Source organism: Giraffa tippelskirchi, chromosome 2, assembly GCF_054371585.1.
Source record: "Giraffa tippelskirchi isolate mGirTip1 chromosome 2, T2T-mGirTip1v1.2.pri, whole genome shotgun sequence".
Lineage (NCBI taxonomy): Eukaryota > Metazoa > Chordata > Mammalia > Artiodactyla > Giraffidae > Giraffa > Giraffa tippelskirchi.
Genome location: NC_137276.1, coordinates 19442213 through 19460798, shown reverse-complemented (window position 1 = coordinate 19460798; position 18586 = coordinate 19442213). Strand labels below are relative to the sequence as shown.

General features: G+C 39.4%; 1 protein-coding gene across 7 annotated transcripts in view; it reads left to right on the top strand.

The window, feature by feature from the left end:
• Positions 1-18586, top strand: part of LOC145525995 (uncharacterized) — a 548630-nt gene that overhangs the window by 444649 nt on the left and 85395 nt on the right. For 2 of the 7 annotated variants that reach the window (XR_014068607.1, XR_014068611.1), the window contains 2 exons: positions 2525-2622; positions 3487-3585. The exons of 4 other annotated variants lie outside the window; for them this stretch is intronic. The gene's annotated coding sequence lies outside the window, so the exon portion shown is untranslated. Of the gene's footprint in view, positions 1-2524; positions 2623-3486; positions 3586-18041; positions 18197-18586 lie in introns of those variants that run through there. One more of the 7 variants, XR_014068647.1, reaches the window with a different exon arrangement.

The window sequence follows — 18586 nt, the reverse complement described above, 5'->3', positions numbered from 1 at the left end:
AGAATACTGGAGCAGGTTGCCATTTCCTTCTCCAGGGATATCTTCCTGACCCAAACACACGTCTCCTGCATTGGCTGGTGGGTTCTTTACCACTGTGCTACCTAGAAAGCCTGGTACTGGTATTAGTGTTTTTTAAATGCTCTTCAGGTGATTTAGTAACAGTAATCCTGAAAATTACTGTTAACCTGAAACAAACTTAGTGCTGGAGCTTGATGTTTATAAAGGTCATCTGATGGAAGCAGAGATTCAACACAGATTTAGTGAGTGTTCCTGAGAGGAAAGTCTCCATCATTGCAAATGGTGGCTATCATTACTTTTTTCTTTAAAAAAAAGGCTTTTAAAAAAATCATTTTGATAAGGTACATCATCATTGTAAGTTGTACAAATCTAGAACATACATCCACAGGATAAACGAAAAGTACATTCTTATATTATGCTAGATGGTGTTGGTGGCATAGGATAAATGTCCAGCGGCAGAATTATGCATGGAATCAGAAAGTGCCATAGTTGGAACAACTTAGGCAGCAGTCAATATTATGTGCGAGAAAACTTCATTAGGTGATTCAAAAGGGATACTAGTGATGATTAAGACAATGACGTCAAAGGTGCATATGAAAAGTTTGAATAGAATTGTTCCATGAAGTTTGAGCATAGAAAAAGTACTATTTCTGGATCACTGTATTAGGTAACATGAATTTAAATATCATTGTAAGTAAAATTAGAAATGAAATATTGATCATTTCTACCATCCCTCTAAGCATTTAAAGATTAAAATTCATTAAACATTGTCAGTGGGAAAATGGAAGCATTGCCTTATACTTGGGGTCCCCTTATTTTGTTGCATTCATGTTTTCATTTTTCACTTGCTAGAATTAAGCTCCTTAAGAATGGAGACTACCTCTTATTGATTTGATTTTACACATACCTAATCATAGACACAGGTTTTGTGGGAACAGAAGAAGCATATTTGTGGTTAGCCTTATTTTAGAGAGAAACCTACATAGTGACCATGAGACATTATTAGGACTTCTCCCAAGACTATTCAAGTGAGGGGTGCTCAGGTGTAAACCTCATGAGCTTCATGGGAAGTTCATGCCCTCATCCACTCTAGTGCCTTGCGCTGGTGTCTGGCTAACCAGGCACAGGCACTTCACAGCCATTTAAGTTGCGTTGCTTTCCTTACTCAAACAGCCTATGAAATCCTAAGATGGTTTCAGAGCATCCCATGTTGGTCTCTATTTTCTAAGAAAGCGGAAGAAATTTTCTGCTCTGGAGCACAACATTGGCTGAGTATTAGATGACAAAGATGAGTGCAATTTCACTCTGGAAAATGGAGATAGGGCAAATGTAGCATATCAAGTTTGAACCTAGAAGCTCTTAGGACGGAGGTGGGAGGCATGAGGCATCTGACAGTATAAAAATAATGTGATCCAGCAGAAGGGTTTTCTTTCTGCAGATTCCTATCTCGTACACTCAAACAGACTTAATAAAAAGTTTTAGAACTCTTACTGTCAAACAGGGGATGGGTTAGTTATGTGTGGACACTCTACAGGCAAGGGCTCCAACTCATTCATCTTGGTGTCCCTAGCACCAGTATTACACTGTCTGGCTGGTGCTAGAATGTTTATTGAAATTGTACCAGAAACTTTAATGCAGTCAGTGAAGATAGCATCAGTATGAATAATCAGGTTCTGCATTTTAACATGGCAATAAAATTCATACTTAGGCATTCATTTCCTTATTCTCTCTTCAGCCTGGAATTCTACAGATGAGGATGAGGTAGGAGAGAAAATAGCCCTTGAGAATGCGCTGCCAAGCTAGGATGCTAGCCAGAATCAAAACCCAGGAATACCGAATCTGGGTACATTCTCTGGGCAGGAGAAATGGCTGAAACTTCAGAAAAGTTTTTTTCTTTTTTCTTTTTTCATATCATTGTTTGACACTTGGAGCCTCTTGGTCTTTGGCTAGAAATTTAAACTTCCAACTCACTAAACTGAAAGTATAAAGACAGAAAACTTTCCAGTCTTTCATACACATTAGACATTTACCTGAAGTCAGCATCTGAACTGCTTAAAGATGACTAAGGATTCATGCTGAAGATAGAAGTGACCATGAGGACCAGCTGGTGAGGACCCTGATGTCCCAGAGACAGGAGGAGAGGAAGCTGAGAAGCGGTAGCACAAGAAGAAAGATCAAAACACGTGGCATGGAGAGTGGCAGGAAACAGAATATCCAGATCCTAGCAACCCTCTTGACATTTCATGGTAGTTCTGAGGCCAATTCGAGCATTGTCTTGGGAACAGTCCTTTTGACAACATCAACATGAAAAGGACACAAACATTCTCTATTCTGGGGAGAGACAGAGACTTTAGGGAGGTCTGGGATATATAACATAAATCCCATGATTGTCATTCTGGTGCAGGCAGAGAGCAGTAGCTGCACAAAGGGAATGGCTGAGGTTTGGGTTCTATTTCAGTCTCAAGTGATACAAAGTCTTAGAATTTCTGTTTGTGTCTTTTTCTAGTAAGGGTGACTTTAGGGGGTACTTTCATGGTTTCCTTCTTGGAGCTGAAGTAAAAATCAACACTGGAGATTTCATATATATGCATCTCATCTGATCAGGTAGGGAATCCTTGATGAATTCTAGAATCTTGCTCTCGTAAAACTGCAATGACAGTGACAGCTGCTTCAAAACCCTTAGTGACATTTCCTGGAACACAGTCTACACTGAGTTGAAATTTCATTTGACACATTTTAGGCCTGGTGGTTTTAAATGAGGGAGAAAAAAACCACGTTGTTAAATATTACTGCAAAATTTCACTTTGCTTAATGGGCAATAAAATAATACAGTGTGTTCAGGTGGCTCAACCTTCCAGTTTGACCATCTGGCCTGATGAAGATACTCAGTGTGTCTTGTCTTTTGCTGGCTTTTGGTCCACTATCTAGTGATGAGTAGGTGGCTGTCAGCATAATTAGCTCCTGCTTGAAACCTGCTTAAGAGAAATGTCCTGATATCTATCCAATGATAGCATGGTCAAAACAAAACACCACAAGAGAAAGGACTCCAATTAGTCAAGAATGTTGTTCTTATTCTTATAGTTTGAAGAGATACTTCAAGAATATTGGTATTTTTTTTTATTCAAACAAAATGCTCAAAAGAAAGCCGCTCGTTCCTTTTCCTACAACATTCTTGATAAGGTTTAGGAAGGAGCAGTGACATCTCAAGGAAGAGGGCCCTGAACTATCAAAAAGAGAAAATGCTACTGATAATCTAGAAGAAACCAGAAAAGTAGTAAATCTGTCCTGCTTAGACCAATAGACTCTTAGAATTTCTAGAGAAGACTGACAAAAATAAAAAAAAAATGAGTCACTGTATGGAAAACTTACAGACTCTTTTGCTGCAGAGGGTGGGGAATACATATAGAAACATAGTCATTTTGAGGGTATAAGCTAAAAACATTTCTTGGTTTTCCTTTTCTCTTCTAGTGATAAGAACACTTTGGTCATCTTATCTTATACTTTTGAGTTTACATGAAGATGATTTGAAGAACTAGGTAACAAATGAATAAAGATTTTTATTTGGGACCTCTCCTCTAGGCAGTTTGATTTAAAACCACACAAACACACATACACACAGAATGAAACTTAACACTTGGCTATGATGGACTAATTGATACCAAATTAGTCCCCATAAACAATCAGCACACATACACAGATACACACAAAAAAATTGAATAACATATACAAGGCAGTTGTTTTTAAACATTGGCTGACAGGTATGGAAAACCACAATCCCTGAGAAAAATGAAACCTCTAAGGTGAGAATTCAGGGCAGCTAAAAGAGCCATATTCTCTAGGGTATTCACCATAGAGAAGAAAGCTGCACCTTGGGGGGGTGTGTTGGGTGGGGGTGAAAGTTTGTTTGCATAGGCATTCCTTATGAATGCTTCCTTGAAGACAGGGTGAGATCACACAGGGGGGCATATGTAAAACTGGATGTTAATGGGATTGAGAAGAGAACAGAGATTCTAGACATCAAGCAGTGCTGGGTAACATTGGAGTTTCAGCCCAGTTAGAGTGGAGAAATCTTGTTAACACTCCAGCATCTGGTTAAGACATCAGAAAAGTCTTACCTTACAAGGACCATATTTTAAAGTAAGGTTCACTCTAGATCTGCCTTCACAGAATCAAAAAGGAAAGACTAAAACAAAATGAATAGAACATAAGGAACTTTTGGAATAATATTGGACACTTTATCAAACATGTAATTAACATCTCAGCAGCAGAGAAACTTTGAAAATTAGTGGCCAAAGATTTCCTATATTTGTTGAAAACATTGGCTTACAGATCTATGATGCTTGATGGACTCACAACAAGAGAAATACAAAGTGACACTTAAACACACAAACAGCTGAAATTAAAAAGTAAAGAACCAAAACATCTTGAAAGGAGACAAAGCAAAATACATACAGGAGAATGATAAGAGTAAATGAAAGCTGATCACGTTAGAAAAAATAGAAGTAGGAAGATGAATCACATTTTTTTAAAGGTGAAAATAGAAAAACTGATATCACATATCGTATATATAGAGAAAATGTCCTTCATAAACAAGGGTGAACTATAGATATTTTCACAAAAATAAAGGCTGAGAGAATTGATCATCCTCAGACCTGCAAGATACTCTTTAGGCTGTCATTCCAGTATCTTCCTAAATAATCTTAAAAATAGCTATGTGAATGAAGGAATTCAATGACACCATGGCACATAAAGTCTTAATACAAAAATCAACTGTAATTCTACATATCCACAATAAACAAAATAAAATTTTTTTAAATTCAAAAATTGTATTATAAAAATACCCAAATATGTACAAAAACTCTATATTAAAAAATATAATAGATTGCTGAAAGAAATTAAAGAGGAGTAAATAAATGGAGGATTATATCATATTCATGGATTGGACAATATAATATTATTGTCAATTTTCCACAAAGTGACATGTAGATTCAACAAAATCACAATTGTGATTCTACCAGCTTTTTTTAAGTTGACAAGTTAATTTACATAGCAATGCAAAAGATCTAGAATAGCTAAAATGACCTTGAGAAGGAAGTTGGAGTGCCTATGTTTTCTGATTTTAAGACTCACTAGAGATCTATAGTGATCAAGGCAGTGTGATATTCTGTAAATTTATTTAGTTTAAAAAATTAGTATAAAAATAGGTAATCAAGCAACTCATGAGACATAAGTAGAAATCTAGAAAAGCAAAGACAACATTGAAAATGTTGTCAAAGCAAAAACAAGTTAGAGGAGTGACCAATGGGTAGGGAAGAAGGAAAAAAAGTTCCACTGTGATTTTAGTACTTTAAAAGCAGAACAAAATATAAAAGAAGGATATGTATTATAAAAGTCAATAAAGCCATTATTGCAATGATCTACAAAAAATAAATACACATTTAGGTCAGTGGAACATAATAGATATTCCAGAAATAGACCCACACATGTGGTTAATGGATTTTCAGCAAAGGTACTAACATAATTCTATACAGAAGGAAAATGTTATTTATTCCTATGGGAAGAAAGTGAAACTTAACCATGCCCTCACACCATATAAAAAGATTAATTCAGAATAGAACATGGACTTAAAATCAAAGCTAAACAACAAAATAAAGTATCATGGTGAGTCATGATATAAGACAATGTATATTATATGATTTCATTTATATAAAATGGGCGACAGGCAAAACAACAGGCTAAATATTCAGTGGAGACAGAATTTAGAGTAGCAGTTGCCTTTGGGGGTAGACATTGACTGGAAAAGGACATCGGGATTTTCTGAGATGATGGGAAATATTTTTTATCCTGGTTTTGCTTGTGATTACTTAGATTTATATATTTTTCAAAGCACACTAAATCGAATATTTCAAATATAGGCTTTTTATTGTTTGTAAATTGCATGTCAATAGTGTTGATTGATGGCTCAGATGGTAAAGAATCTGCCTTCAATGCAGGAGACTTGGGTTTGATCCCTGGGTCGGGAAGATCCCCTGTAGAAGGGATTGGCTACCCACTCCCATATTTTTGCCTGGAGAATTCCATGGACAGAGAAGCCTGGTGGGCTACAGTCCATGGGGTTGCTAAGAGTTAGGACAGAGTGACTTAACATTTTCAATGTTGATTTCAAAATATGATTTAGAATGTCTCCTGTGGAGGAATATTAGAGGACTTTCTTTCCACAAGGCTTTTTGACACTTCTAAGTCCATCCTATATTGACAGCAGAATTCATTGAGATCATTGCGCTGAATTCTGTGTTCAGTGTAGTTTTCTCAACACACTGTCAATGACTGTTAAAATAATGATAGATAGGAAGATAGATAGACTGATTCATAGTGGTTTGCTGTTAGAAAAAAACATTGTAAAGAAACCAGCAGCATTGGATTTATTTGCTAGAAATTATTGATAGGCATTTCTGTTGACCCAGTGCTATGAAATGCAGTTCAATACATTTTATTAGAAGTTTTCTATGGCTCCTCTTTGGTGAAAACATAAAAGAGAGATAATTATGTTTTAGAAATTCCAATAAAAATGTAGCCATAACATAGAGTTATACTGTGATTGTAATATTGCACAGTAGTATGAAAAATGGCCATTCAAAGCTAATTTGATACCACCAGAAACTGTGGAGGCAAAATGCATTCTAGTTGGTGATATAATATGTAACAAGGAAGGGGAGCAGACTGGGAGCAGCTTGAAGGAATTATCGATTCCTGATAGTGTCAATATTATCCTCTTTGTTCACTGACTTCAACTTTACCACTCACCTATTGTTTCCAAATCACTGAAATGAATCTGGACGTGGGATTGTGGGATCGTGGTGACTGAAATTGTCCTGTGGTCAGTGGCTGGACTGTTTGCACTTGAATGTCAATTCAATTCCCACCAAGGCTTAGGGAGATGTAGATTTAGTGACAGATGCGTCATCTTGGGAACAGACAATGACAAATGAGAGTAACAAATAGCCAATAAAAGTTCAGTTTGAAAGGTTTCCATTAACAGCGGAAATGGAGGAAAAAGCAGGTTGTTTTTGTTTATTATCTGAACTGTGGTCAGGTCTTCAAGTATAAGACAGTGCAGAGTTCTGTAATTGTAAATGACTGGTGCTGAGTGAATCTCAGAAAGCACGGATTCAGGTTGGCTTCAGTAAGGGAGAAGGTCAGATGTTGACTTTGCAGATTATTTGCCTCATCTCAAACTCTGAAGCCCAGAAACCTGGCCAGGATTGCTTTAGAAGAACGGCTTGCAGATGAGATTTTTCTGGCAATCAGAATTACAGTTCATTTGACCATTTGGACTAAAGCTGAATGTGGACAGAGAAGCTGCTCAGATGAAGGAAGATGAAAAAATTCAGTCTTGTAATGAATAATTCTTCAAAGGCACATGCTTGCCCCTCAGTGGGGTATGAATATTTTCATAACTGTTTCTTGGTCCATTTTCAGGGGGATAAAGGTTAGGTGTACGGAGATGTGATCTGAGCTTTGCCCTGGAGCTTGTTTCTCTACATTGTCTCTTGGACCAGATTCCTATGAATATATTATTATGTGTTTTGAGAGGAAGGATATCAGGGTGAATAAATATGAGAAAGCTAACCTGTGCTTCTCTTTTTTGCCCTGTTGTAAAATAAGTTGGCAAGAAGGCTCTCTTTCAGAAGTCCCGCAGTAGAGAAATCTGTTTCCTTAATTCTTGTCACCTTTCCTGAAGGCCCCAGTATCTCTGATGCTTGTTCACCTAACACCTGTGTTCTTTAGTTTCTTAACCTTCCCATCTCTAGTGATCTTTTTTTCTATTTGTCCTCATTTTCTCATGTCTAAACTCTTTGATTCCCTATTTCAAGCATGTTGTTCTCTGACCATCACCTCCTAGCCTTCCAGCTTGCCTGCTTCAGAACTTTGACTCCAAAAATTGTGAACGAGGATGTATTATTAGTAGTACAAGTGGGCTTGAGACCTGGTCTGTTAGGCTTCACATTCCACCATTGAACAGCAGTGGATGTGTATACAGGTTCTTAACCTCCCTTTCCTTCAGTTTGCTCCCTGATAGCTTAGTTGGTAAAGAATCCACCTGCAATGCTCGGGACCCCAATTTGATTCCTGGGTTGGGAAGATCCGCTTGAGAAGGGATAGGCTACCCACTCCAGTATTCTGGCCTGGAGAATTCCATGGACTGTTTATCCATGAGGTCGCAAAGAGTTGGACATGACTGAGCAACTTTCACTTTCACTTTCAAGAGGTAAACAATAATAATATCTACCTCTCATGGTTATTGAAATAATTCAATATGTTAATTCATATAAAATGCTTCAAACAATGCCAGGCATGTGTCATTTGCTCAGTAAATGTGGAGGCCATCTCAAGTTCTCCAATTCATGCAGGTAGCTAATACTTCTCACTCTCCATAACCTCACTCTTGTATGTCCATAGTTTACTCCTTAAATAGTATAAATTGCATTGTCCATCTTTATAGTTATTTCTTTCCAAACACCTTAATCCCTTCATTTTATTATCCTTAATATATATGTCTTGCCTTGAGAACCCCATGAACAGTATGAAAAGGCAAAAAGATAGGACATTGAAAGATGAACTCCCCAGGTCAGTAGGTGCCCAATATGCTAATGGAGATCAGTGGAGAAATAACTCCAGAAAGAATGATGGGATGAGCCAAAGCAAAAATGATACCCAGCTGTGGATATGACTGGTGACAGACACAAAGTCTGATGCTGTAAAGAGCAATATTGCATAGGAACCTGGAATGTTAGGTCCATGAATCAAGGCAAATTGGAAGTGGTCAAACAGGAGATAGCAAGAGTGAACGTCGATATTCTAGGAATCAGCGAACTAAGATGGACTGGAATAGGTGAATTTAACTCAGATGACCATTATACCTACTACTGTGGGTGAGAATCTCTTAGAATAAATGGAGTAGCCATCATGATCAACAAAAGAGTCCGAAAGGCAGTACTTGGATGCAATCTCAAAAACGACAGAATGATCTCTATTCGTTTCCAAGGCAAACCGTTCAATATCACATTAATCCAAGTCTATGCCCCGACCAGTAACGCCGAAGAAGCTGAAGTTGAACGGTTCTATGAAGACCTACAAGACCTTCTAGAACTAACACCCAAAAAAGATGTCCATTTCATTATAGGGGACTGGAATGCAAAAGTAGGAAGTCAAGAAACACCTGGGGTAACAGGCAAATTTGGCCTTGGAGTACAGAATGAAGCAGGACAAAGGCTAATAGAGTTTTGCCAAGAGAACGCACTGGTCATAGCAAACACCCTCTTCCAACAACACAAGAGAAGACTCTACACGTGGACATCACCAGATGGTCAACACCAAAATCAGACTGATTATATTCTTTGCAGCCAAAGATGGAGAAGCTCTATACAGTCAGCAAAAACAAGACCGGGAGCAGACTGTGGCTCAGATCATGAACTGCTTATTGCCAAATTCAGACTTAAATTGAAGAAAGTAGGGAAGGCCACTAGTCCATTCAGGTATGACCAAGATCAAATCGCTTATGGTTATAGAGTAGAAGTGAGAAATAGATTTAAGGGACTAGATCTGATAGACAGAGTACCTGATGAACTATGGACGGAGGCTCGTGACATTGTACAGGAGACAGGGATCAAGACAATCCCCATGGAAAAGAAATGCAAAGAAGCGAAATGGCTGTCTGAGGAGGCCTTACAGATAGCTGGGAAGAGAAGAGAAGCGAAAAGCAAAAGAGAAAAGGAAAGATATTCCCATCTGAATGCAGAGTTCCAAAGAATAGCAAGGAGAGATAATAAAGCCTTCCTCAGCAATCACTGCAAAGAAATAGAGGAAAACAACAGATTGGGAAAGACTAGAGATCTCTTCAAGAGAATTAGAGATACCAAAGGAACATTTCATGCAAAGATGGGCTCAATAAAGGACAGAAATGGTATGGACCTAACAGAAGCAGAAGATATTAAGAAGAGGTGGCAAGAATACACAGAAGAACTGTACAAAAAAGATTTTCATGACCCAGGTAATCACAATGGTGTGATCACTCACCTAGAGCCTGACATCCTGGAATGTGAAGTCAAGTGGGCCTTAGAAAGCATCACTACGAACAAAGCTAGTGGAGGTGATGGAATTCCAGTTGAGCTATTTCAAATCCTCAAAGATGATGCTGTGAAAGTGCTACACTCGATATGCCAGCAAATTTGGAAAACTCAGCAGTGGCCACAGGACTGGAAAAGGTCAGTTTTCGTTCCAATCCCAAAGAAAGGCAATGCCAAAGAATGCTCAAACTACCACACAATTACACTCATCTCACATGCTAGTAAAGTAATGCTCAAAATTCTCCAAGCCAGGCTTCAGCAATACGTGAACCATGAACTTCCAGATGTTCAAGCTGGTTTTAGAAAAGGCAGAGGAACCAGAGATCAAATTACCAATATCCGCTGGATCATCGAAAAAGCAAGAGAGTTCCAGAAAAACATCTATTTCTGCTTTATTAACTATGCCAAAGCCTTTTGACTGTGTGGATCACAATAAACTGTGGAAAATTCTGAAAGAGATGGGAATACCAGACCATCTGACCTGTCTCTTGAGAAACCTGTATGCAGGTCAGGAAGCAACAGTTAGAACTGGACATGGAACAACAGACTGGTTCCAAATAGGAAAAAGAGTCCATCAAGGCTGTATATTGTCACTCTGCTTATTTAACTTATATGCAGAGTACATCATGAGAAACGCTGGGCTGGAAGAAACACAAGCTGGAATCAAGATTGCTGGGAGAAATATCAATAACGTCAGATATTCAGATGACACCACCCTTATGGCAGAGAGTGAAGAACAACTAAAGAGCCTCTTGATGAAGGTGAAGGAGGAGATTGAAAAAGTTGGCTTAAAGCTCAACGTTCAGAAAACTAAGATCATGGCATCTGGTCCCATCACTTCATGGGAAATAGATGGGGAAACAGTGGAAACAGTGTCAGACTTTATTTTTTTGGGCTCCAGAATCACTGCAGATGGTGACTGCAGCCATGAAATTAAAAGACGCTTACTCCTTGGCAGGAAGGTTACGGCGAACCTAGATAGCATATTTAAAAGCAGAGACATTACTTTGCCAACAAAAGTCCGTCTAGTCAAGGCTATGGTTTTTCCAGTATTCATGTATGGATGTGAGAGTTGGATGGTGAAGAAAGCTGAGCGCCGAAGAATTGATGCTTTTGAACTGTGGTGTTGGAGAAGACTCTTGAGAGTCCCTTGGACTGCAAGGAGATCCAATCAATCCATCCTAAAAGAGATCAATCCTGGGTGTTTATTGGAAGGTCTGATGTTGAAGCTGAAACTCCAGTACTTTGGCCACCTCATGCGAAGGGTTGACTCATTGGAAAAGACCCTAATTCTGGGTAGGATTGGGGGCGGGAGGAGAAGGGGACGACAGAGGATGAGATGGTTGGATGGCATCACCGACTCGATGAACATGGGTTTGGGTAGACTCCGGGAGTTGGTGATGGACAGAGAGGCCTGGCGTGCTGCAATTCATGGGATCGCAAAGAGTCGGACACGACTGAGCGACTGAACTGAACTGATGCAGATGACACCACCCTTATGGCAGAAAGTGAAGAAGAACTAAAGAACCTCTTGATGAAAGTGAAAGAGGAGAGTGAAAAAGTTGGCTTAAAGCTCAACATTCAGAAAACTAAGATCATGGCATCTGGTCCCATCACTTCATGGGAAATGGATGGGGAAACAGTGGAAACTGTGCCAGACTATTTTTCTTCGGCTCCAAAATCACTGCTGATGGTGATTGCTGCCATGAAATTAAAAGACGCTTACTCCTTGGAAGGAAGGTTATGACCAACCTAGATAGCATATTTAAAAGCAGAGACATTACTTTGCCAACAAAAGTCCGTCTAGTCAAGGCTATGGTTTTTCCAGTGGTCATGTATGGATGTGAGAGTTGGACGGTGAAGAAAGCTGAGCGCCGCAGAATTGATGCTTTTGAACTGTGGTATTGGAAAAGACTCTTGAGAGTCCCTTGTATTGCAAGGAGATCCAATCATTCCATCCTAAAAAAGATCAGTCCTGGGTGTTCATTGGAAGGACTGCTGTTGAAGCTGAAACTCCAATACTTTGGCCACCTCATGCAAAGAGTTGACTCATTGGAGAAGACCCTAATGCTGGGTAGGATTGGGGGCAGGAGGAGAAGGGGACGACAGAGGATGAGATGGTTGGATGGCATCACACACTCGATGGACATGGGTTTGGGTAGACTCCGGGAGTTGGTGATGGACCGAGAGGCCTGGCGTGCTGCAATTCATAGGGTTGCAAAGAGTCGGACACGACTGAGCGACTGAACTGAACTGATGCATATGTAGCAAATCTCCAAGCTGGTTAGAACCAAACATCAACTTTATGACTTCACGTGAACAAGGTAGACTGCTGGTGGAAACCACCAAGTGTGCTGACTCTATTCAGTTGCAGTTCATGACTCAGCATCTCTAATGAATCCATAACACCACTTGGCAATCTAACTGCACTTTCTTGTTTCCAAATTATCTATTTCGTACATACTCTTTTCTCCTCTCACCCTCCACTGCCATCATGGACTGTTCCTTAGCTGATGACTTCACGTCATGGATCACTGAGAAAGCAGAATCAACATGAGGGAATCATCTTTTCCACTACCAAATCCACTGCTTCACTTGCCTCTGTACTTACACTGTCTCTTTTCTATTCTTAAGATTCATAGGCCAATTTGGCATGTCAGCCTGATTGAATCCCCTCTAGTCTCCTTAGGCACTTGGAACCATAATAGTTCCCTGTCTTTCCTATATCATCAATTCCTCTTTCTCCCTCTCAGATCATTGTCATCATGGAAATAGTCTAGTGTTTCTTCTTTAATGAACAATTAAAAAAATAAAACTTCTTTCAAAGCCCCAGATGGATTTCCTTGTGACTTCTACTAAATATTAAAAGAAGAAATTATACTAATTCTCTTTCAGAAGTTAGTAGGACAGGGAACACAGGGAACACTTCCTAACTCATTCTAAGAGGCCAGCATGAACCTAATATTAAAACTGGAAAATGACATTGAAAGAAAGTAAACTACAGTCTAATATCTCTCAAGAACATAGATGCAAAGATCTTCAGCAAAATATTAGCAAATGCTATCCAACAATGTGTAAAAAGAATTATACACCACAACCAAGTAGAATTTATCCCAGGGATACAAGACTTTCAACTTTTGAAAAATCAGTTAATATATCTAATCATATCAACAGACTAATGACAAAGAATCACATGATCATATCAATAGATGCAGAGAAAGCATTTAAATAAAATCCAACACCTATTCATGGTAAAGACTTTCAGATCAACTATACTTGAATAAAATTAAAATATTAAAAAAGGCTTTCAGTAAATTAGGAATAGGGATGAACTTCTTCCAACTGATAAAGAGTATCTACAAAAAAATCTACAGCTAACACTATACTTAATGGTGAGAATCTTAAAGATTTCCCATTAAGATCTGGTACAAAGCAAGCTTGTCCCCTAAATCATATTGGAAGCCCTTGCTAATGCAATCAGACAAGACAAAGCAAAGGAAGAAAAGAAACAACAATGATATATCATTACATACCTATTAGAATGGCCAAAATCCAAACACTGACACCAGCAAATGCTGACAAGGTAGGGATTAGCATGAACTCTCTCTCCTTCATTGCCGGTGGAAATGCAAACTAGTACAGCCACTGTAGAAGGTAGTGTGGGGTTTCTTAGAAAACTAAAAATCTACCATAGGATCCAGCAAATCGTGCTACTTGTATTTACCTAAAGGGGTTGAAAATGTATGTCCAAACAAAAAACCTACACATGGATATTTATAGTAGCTTTATTCATAATTGGCAAAAAGTGGAAGCAATCAAGATGCCCTTCAGTAGGTGAATGGATAAATAAAAACTGGTATATCCATTCAATGAAATGGGTTTAACATTAGAAAGAAGTGAGCGTATCAAACCATGAATAGACGTGGAGGTATCTTGTTACTAAGTGGAAGAAGCCAACCTGAAAAGGCTACATACAATACTATTCCAACTATATGATATTTTGGAAAAGCAAAACTATGGAGGTAGTAAAAAGATCAGGGGTTTCCACAGTTGGGCAGGGGTGGTGGGGGATGAAGGACAAATAGGCAGAGCACATAGGGCTTTTATGGCAAACTCTGTATGATATAGTGATAGACATGTCATATACTTGTCCACACCTACAGAAGGTACAACATTAAAAGTGAACACTATGGTAAACTATGGACTTTGGGCAATTATGATGTGTCATTGTATGTTTATCACTGGTAACAAATGCATTACTCCGGCAGTAGTGGGTGGGGGGAGTGTTGAAGATGGGGGAGGCGATGCATGTGAGGGGATAGGTGTATTTGGGAAATCTCTGTACTTTCTTCTCAATTTTATTGTGAACCAAAAATTTCTCTGTAAAAAAAAAAGTCATTTAAAAAAATTCCAAACTTCCTTGACCTACATTCTCCGATAGCTACTGTCCTATTTTTTTTCTTTCACAGTACAACTGTTTCATAACTTGTATTATGAAAACTTTCAAATATATATATAAACATAGAACTACAAAATGAACCTGTGTGTATCCTCCATACATATTTAAAAATTTTTAACTTTTGGTCATATTTTCTTCATTATTTTTTGCTTTAACACTTTAAAGCAAATATCAGACCTTATGACATTTCACTTATAAATATTTTAGTGCATCTAAGTGCATTTTCTTACATAACTGTGATTACATTATCATACCTAACACAATGAACAAAAATTCCTCACTGTCAACTAATATCCAGTTTAGATTCATATTTCCTCAATTATTCCCCAAATATCTTATGTTGGTTTAGTTGAAAAACAATCCAAACAAGGTTCCTGCATTGCATTTGATTTTTGTCTTTTGAATAGAATTCAGTCTTCAGTTCAGTCGCTCAGTCGTGTCCGACTCTTTGCAACCCCATGAACTGCAGCACACCAGGCCTCCCTGTCCATCACCAACTCCCAGAGTTTACCCAAACTCATGTCCATCGAGTCAGTGATGCTATCCAGCCATCTCATCCTCTGTCATCCCCTTCTCCTCCTGCCCCCAATCCTTCCCAGCATCAGAATCTTTTCCAATGAGTCAGCTCTTCACAACAGGTGGCCAAAGTATTGGAGTTTCAGCTTCAACAGCAATCCTTCCAATGAACATCCAGGACTGACCTCCTTTAGGATGGACTGGTTGGATCTCCTTGCAGTCCAAGGGACTCTCAAGGGTCTTCTCCAACACCACAGTTCAAAAGCATCAATTCTGCGGCACTCAGCTTTCTTCACCGTTCAACTCTCACATCCATACATGAATACTGGAAAAACCATAGCCTTGACTAGACAGAATTTTGTTGGCAAAGTAATGTCTCTGCTTTTTAATATGCTATCTAGGTTGGTCATAACTTTCCTTCCAAGGAGTAAGCATCTTTTAATTTCATGGCTGCAGTCACCATCTGCAGTGATTTTGGAGCCCAAAAAATAAAGTCTGAGACTGTTTCCACTGTTTCCCCATCTATTTCCCATGAAGTGATGGGACCAGATGCCATGATCTTAGTTTTCTGAATTTTGAGCTTTAAGCCAACTTTTTCACTCTTTTTCACTTTCATCAAGAGGCTGTTTAGTTCCTCTTCACTTTCTGCCATAAGGGTGGTGTCATCTGCATATCTGAGGTTATTGATATTTCTCCCGGCAATCTTGATTTCCAGCTTGTGCTCAGTCTTAAATAAGTTCAATCTAGAACATATATTGTTTTTCTATGCCATGGTTGGTTGTCCTGTAAAATGCCCCATGCCTGCGAGCATGCTAAGTCTCTTCAGTTGGGTCTGACTCTTTGTGACCCTATGGACCATAGCATGCCAGGTTCCCATGTCCGTGGGATTCTCCAGCCCCATGCAGTGTAATTCCTAAGAGAACTCTTCTTCCTCATCTGCCTTTTTCCCTTGAACTCTCCCAGTTGGGTGTCCTGCTCCCACATCCTGTGACAACAAACTCCGTGATGTACATGTTACCACCACCAACCGGCATGTCTCTTTCCTCACTTTTCTTGGTGTCTCAGCATCCTTTGACAGCTGACCTTTTCTGCTTCTTGAAACTCTGTCTTCTCTTGGCTTCTGGGATCCATATTCTCCTATATATCCTCCCCTTTCAGGCATAGCTCTTCCTCAGTCTCTCTCTCTCTTTTTTTTTTTTTTGCTACGGCTGACTTCTACATATAGGAGTGGTCACTATTTAGAGCTTCAGCTTGGGTGTCTTCTTTTCTACTGTCCTATGTGCTTACCTAATCTCTTCTTGTTGTTCAGTCTGTCAGTCATGTCTGGCTCTTTGCAACCCCATGGGCTATAGCACACCAGGCTTCCCTGTCCTCGCCACCTCCTGGAGCTTGCTCAAACTCATGTCCATTGAGTCAGTGATGCCATCCAACTATCTTATCCTCTGTTGCCCCTTTCTCCTCCTGCCTTCCATCCTTCCCAGCATCAGGGTCTTTTTCAGTGAGTCAGCTCTTTGCATCAGGTGGCTTCAGCTTCAGCATCAGTCCTTCCAATGAATATTCAGGACTGATTTCCTCTAGGATTGACTGGTTTGATCTCTTTTGTGGAAGAGGACCACTTTAATGTACATGCCACATTTCCACGAGTGGAGGAAAGTCACAGCTGAGGGGAACTGCAAACCTCCTGCTCCCCTTGCCCACACAGGTTCACACACACTCCCACTGGACCTAGCTTCTAAATGACCCTAAAGTGTTTTCTTTCAGTGACATTTGTATCTGTTGAGAGAGAGAGAGAGATGCATATGTAAATAATACATAAATAATCTGAAATCATTTTGAGAAATACTATATGCCACTTGTTCTTTTATGGGATTGGAGCCTTTTCACTTTCACAGGAAATTCTGTCCTGATCTCAAATCAAACTCTTTATTAAAGATGCTTGACTGGAAAGCTCACTCCCAGGACAGAGCCTGCAAAGGGGAACCCTTGACCCCTAATTGTCTAGATTCCAACTCTAAAGTGTTTATTTCTGTTTTGGACTATGAACATGCTCCTTTAAGAAGTAGGTCAGGCGTAGATCACTCAAAGGGTCAAATAAGTGACTGAACCAGAAGAACCAGGAAATCAGGTCATTATGTCACCATGACACCACAGCAGCCCAGAAGCAGCAATTTTGTAAATTAATACCTGGAGTTGAGCTGAGATGGGTTAAAAGCATTGATGTGATCTGATCTAAAGTGGGAAAATGAAGTCGTGTTCAGGACTCCAGGAAGAAGTAAGATCTCTAGACTCAAAACCATCCTAGGGTCAGGCATGGGTCTGACATGTTTCTCACAGGTGTTAGATGGATGTTGGCTAGTTCCTTTGGCTGAATGGATGAAAGTATTTCAAGGGAGAAGGCTAGACATTTTCTAGTGATGAGAAGCCATGTGTTTTAAAGTACAGGATTGAAAGACATCTATGTCTGGGTGTGCTGTGGATAGTGGGTGTCCCTGGGAATTTTGTATAAATGCTCCATGCCTCAGTCTCCTCTCCCCAAGGAAAGGAGAAACATGCTGACCTCGCACATCTTAACACTACGAAGTTTTATTTATTGTTCTCCCCCTTGTAAATATAAGCTCCACAAGGACAAGGACTTCAAGTGTTTTATGCAATGTTGTATCACCACAGCCTAGAACAATTTAACATTGCCTATAGTTATGTTGAATGAATAAATAAATGTGTAAATAGGGTTATCACAACAAACTGTAGAAAATTCTTAAAGAGATGGGCATACCAGACCACCTGACCTGCCTCCTGAGAAATCTGTATTCAGGCCAAGAAGCAGCAGTTAGAACTGGACATGGAACACCCGACTGGTTCCAAATCGGGAAAGGAGTATGTCAAGGCTGTTTTGTCACCCTGCTTATTTAACTTGTATGCAGATACATCATGAGAAATGCTGGATTGGATGAAGCACAAGCTGGAATCAAGATTGCCAGGAGAAATATGAATAATCTTAGATACACAGATGACACCACCCTTATGGCAGAAAGTGAAGAAGAACTAAAGAACCTCTTGATGAAAATGACAAAGGAAAGTGAAAAAGTTGGCTTAAAACTCAACATTCAGAACACTAAGGTCATGGCATCTGGTCCCATTACTTCATGGGAAATAGATGGGGAAACAATGGAAACAGTGACAGGCTTAATTCTTTTGGACTCCAAAATCACTGCATATGGTGACTGCAGCCATGAAATTAAAAGATGCTCGCTCCTTGGAAGAAAAGCTATGACCAACCTAGACAGCATATTAAAAAGCAGAGGCATGACTTTGCCAACAAAGGTCTGTCTAGTCAAAGCAATGGTTTTTCCAATATTCATGTATGGATGTGAGAGTTGGACTATAAAGAAACCTGAGCGTGGAAGAATTGATGCTTTTGAACTGTGGTGTTGGAGAAGACTCTTGAGAGTGCCTTGGACTGCAAGGA